Raw genomic sequence first — 4,533 nt, 5'->3', positions numbered from 1 at the left:
TCAGAGATTAATGTTGCCACTCCTGCTCTTTTTTGAGTGTTGTTTGCTTGATATATTTTTTTCCATCCTTTGAGTTTTAGTTTGTTTGTGTCTTTATGTCTAAGGTGTGTCTCTTGTAGGCATCATATTGATGGATTGTGTTTTTTTTATCCAATCTGCCACTCTCTGTCTTTTTATTGGCACCTTTAGACCATTTACATTCAGGGTAATTATTGATAGGTATGAGTTTAGTGCTGTCATTTTGATGTCTTTTTTGTGTGTTGTTGACAGTTTCTTCATTTCACTTAATTTTCTGTGCTGAGTCGTTTTTCTTTATGTATTTTCTTTTCATCTTTTTCATTGTTGTTGATTTCATATTTGCTAAGTATTTATATTTTTCTTGTTTTTTATTTTAGTGTGTAGGATTGTTAGTTTCCTTTGTGGTTACCTTAATATTTACCCCTATTTTTCTAAGTTTAAATGAGTCTTTTTTTTTCTTTATATTCTTGACTTCCTCTCCATATGAAAAATCTATGTCTACATTTTTTAGTCCCTGCTTTTTGTTTTAATGTTGTCATCTTCTACATATTGACATCTCTGTTTCCCCATTTTCAGTGTTTTAGCTTTGATTTATTTTTGTGACTTCCCTATATCGGTTGATATCTGGTTGCTCTGTCCTGTGTTCTACTCTTAGGTTGTTATCTGATTTCATTGATTTTCTAATCGGAAGACTCTCTTTAGTATTTCTTGTAATTTTGGTTTGCTTTGTGCATACTCTCTAAACTTCTGTTTATCCGGAAATGCCCTAATTTTGCCATCATATTTGAGAGACAGTTTTGCTGGATATATAATTCTTGGCTGGCAATTTTTTTCCTTCAAAGCTTTATATATGTCATCCCATTGTCTTCTTGCCTGCATAGTTTCTGCTGAGTAGTCAGAGCTTAGTCTTATTGACTCTTCCTTGTAGGTGACTTTTCGTTTATCTCTAACCGTTCTTACAATTCTTTCTTTGTCTTTGGTTTTGGCAAGTTTGATTATAATATGTGTTGGTGACTTTCTTTTGGGATCTACCTTAGGTGGGGTTTGATGAGCATCTTGAATAGATACCTTCTCGTCTTTCACATTATCAGGGAAGTTTTATGCCAACAAATCTTCAACAATTCCCTCTGTATTTTCTGTTATATCCCCCTGTTCTGGTACTCCAGTCACTAATAGGTTATTCCTCTTGATAAAGTCCTACATAATTCTTAGGGTGTCTTCTTTTTTTAAATCCTTTTATCTGATTTTTCCTCAAATAAGTTGGTGTCAAGTGCTTTATGTTCAGTCTCACTAATTCTGACTTCCATGCTTCAATTCTGCTCCTATGACTTTCTATTGAGTTGTCAAATTCTGAAATTTTATTGTTTATCTTCTGGATTTCTGATTGCTGTCTCTTTATGGATTATTTCAGCCTGTTAAATTTGTCATTATGCTCTTCTCTAATCTTCTTAAGGTCCTCTATTGCTTGGTCTGCATTTTGAATTATCTCCTTTCTGATCTCTTGAAGAGTTCTGTATATTAATCTTTTGTTTTCTGCCTCTGGTAATTCCAAGAAATTCTCTTCCTCTAGAAAATTTCTTGATTCTTTATTCTGGGAGTTTGCTGAAGCCATCATGGGCTGCCTGTTTATGTGATTTGACATTGACTGCATCTCCAAGCCATCAGTAATTTATTGCATTTATTATATTTATTTATTTTATGTTTCCTTGCTGTGTCCTAGCTTCTCTTTTTGTTTTGTTTTGTTTTTTATTTTTTTATTGTACTTTAGGTGATGGTTTACAAAATAAATAGTTTATCATTAAACAGTCAGTGCACATATTGTTTTATGCCATTGGTTAGCAACCTCACATGTCAACACTCTCCCTTCTTGACCTTGGAGGACCTTTTTTTTTTTTTTTTTGGTGAAAATATACTTGGCCAAAGATGCACCATTTCAAAAATTTCTACATGTACAATTCAGTGACGTCAATTACTTTCTTCCAGTTGTGCTGCTATTCTCACTTTAGATGAGGGTTTACAGAACAAAATAGTTTCTCATTAAAAAGTTAGTACACATATTGCCCTATGACAATGGTTAACAACCCCACTACATGTCAACACTGTCCTTACTCAACCTTGGGTTCCCTATCACCAGCTTTCCTGTCCCCTTCTGCCTTCTAGTTCTTGTCCCTGGACAGCTGTGCCTCATTAGTCCATTTTGTTTTATGGGGCTGTCCGATCCCCAGCTGAACGGTGAACCTTGGGAGTGACTTCACCACTGAGCTAAAAGGTTGTCCAGGGGCCATACTCTTGGGGTTTCTCCAATCTCTGTCAGGCCAGTAAATCTGATCTTTTTGTGTGTGTTAGAATTTTGCTCTACATCTTTCTCCAGCTCTGTCCAGAACCGTCTGTTGTGATCCTGGTCATAGCAGTCAGTGGTGGTAGCTGGGCACCATCTAGCTGTACTGGACTCAGTCTGGTGGAGGCCTTGGTAGCTGTGGTACATTAATCCTTTGGACTAAACTTTTCCTTGTATCCTGTTCTCTTCATTCTCCCTTGCTCCCGAAGGGGTGAGACCAGTGGCGTATATTAAATGGCTGCTCACAGGCTTTTAAGACCCCAGACACTACTCACCAAGGTAGAATGTAGAACATTTTCTTTATAAACTGTGTTGTGCCAATTGAGTTAGATTTTCCCCGAGACCATGGTCCCCACAGCCCTCCACCCAGCAATTCAGTCCCTCAGGGAGTTTGGATGTGTCTATGGAGCTTCCATGACCTTTCCTTGTCATTTTGTTTTGTTCTGATGTGCCCAAATAGGCTGCTCGTGTGAGCTAACCTAATCCCCAGTGCCCCTGAAGCTCCAACGTCCTGCCGTCAGGTGGCCAGACCTGCCACTGAGTGTGTGAGCCCCAGAGTCCACCCACTTCTCCTGTATGGATTCAGCTCAAGTGTCCAGGTAGTCAGCCACCAAGTGTGTGGTGCAGGCTCACCTACAGTCCTAGACAGGCATGGGTGATTGATGTAGGCACCGGCAGCCAGCTGCAGCAGGGGGGGGTCACACACTGAGCAAGGCAGGTGGCCAACAGCTGCCCCCAAGTGTCTGGGAGGAAAGCGTGTCTCTGTTCCCTACAGCCCATAGGTGGGTGGGTTTTGCAGCTGGACTATGAGCACCCATTGCTGTTGGCTATAAGGACTGGGGGGCACTACTTATTCTTGGACCCCTGTCACAGGTGGCTAGGTGGCGTGGTGGAGCCACCAGTCCTCAGGCCCCTGATATGGATAGATGAAGACCCTGCTTAGTGGGTAAAGAGCACTGTCAAATGTCAGGAACATGCCACTTCACAGCTGAAATGGTTGAAGTTAGGCTTCATGTATATACCCTGTTGTACCGTGGTAATGAGGGTCTACACTGTTGAAATGGGCCCACACAAGTCTATGCAGGGTGAAAGACACTCAATGTCCGTGGAGCCTTTATGCCTATGCCTAGGCAAAAGAGTTGTGCCTACCCTGAGGTCCTGGATTAGGGGAGCTGGAATACTATTTTCTCCCCCTATTTGTTAATTTGTTCCCTCTCCAAGGCCAGGAGAATGGCTCAGGGCACGTGACGATTCTTACTTCCAGCCCAGGGTACTTAGCAATTGCTGAAGCCATCCTGGACCCAGTGCAGAGCTGGGAGTGGGGAGGTAAATGGGAGTGAGATTTTTCCCACAGGGGTCTGTTTTTGTTCCACACTGTAAGCCAGACGCAAGTACTTATCTTTCACCAGTCGAAGGCTGTTTCTCACTGGTTCTGGATGGCGGAGTAGACTCTCTGCTGCTGGGTCTCTCCCGAGGTGGAAAACCCCTCTTGAGCACCACTGCTTGCCTCACCATGCACCAAGAGCTAATCTGGGCTGAAGGGATCCGGCTCCCACTGAGTCAGGTCTGGTAACTCCTTGCTGCTTCTGAACTGTGTCTACCCGCCCCCCCACCACTGCTCAGTCCAATTCCTCAACTTTGTCTTTGAAGTTCAGGACTCCTAGATTATCATATATAATCGATTCACTTGTTTTTTCGTGTCTTTGTTGTAAGAGGGACCACCGGAAGCATCTGACTACTCCAGCATCTTGGCCCCGCCTCCTCCCTTGCCCACTTTTTAATTCAGTTATTTGTCTTTTTGTTGTAGAGGTGTTGGATTTTCCTGTAGATCTTAGAAATTAGACCTTTGTTGGATTTGTAATAACCAAAAAAAAATTTTCCAGTCTGTAGGTTCTTTTTTTACTCTTTTGGTGGAGTCTTTTCATGAGCATAAGTGATTTAATTTTTAGACGATCCCAGTTATCTAGCTTATCGTCTGGAGTTTTTGTGTTGTTGGTTATGGTTTGTATCTTGTTAATGCCATGTATTAGGATCTCTACTGTTGATCTTATTTTTTCTTCTATGGACTTTATAGTTTTTGGCTTTATATTTAGGTCTTTGATTCATTTTGAATTAGTTTTTGTGTATGGTGTGAGGTATGGGTCTTGTTTCATTTTTTTTGCAGATAGACATCCAGT

This window comes from Trichechus manatus, unplaced genomic scaffold (assembly GCF_000243295.1).
Source record: "Trichechus manatus latirostris isolate Lorelei unplaced genomic scaffold, TriManLat1.0 scaffold00051, whole genome shotgun sequence".
NCBI lineage: Eukaryota > Metazoa > Chordata > Mammalia > Sirenia > Trichechidae > Trichechus > Trichechus manatus.
This window is presented reverse-complemented; position numbering follows the sequence as displayed.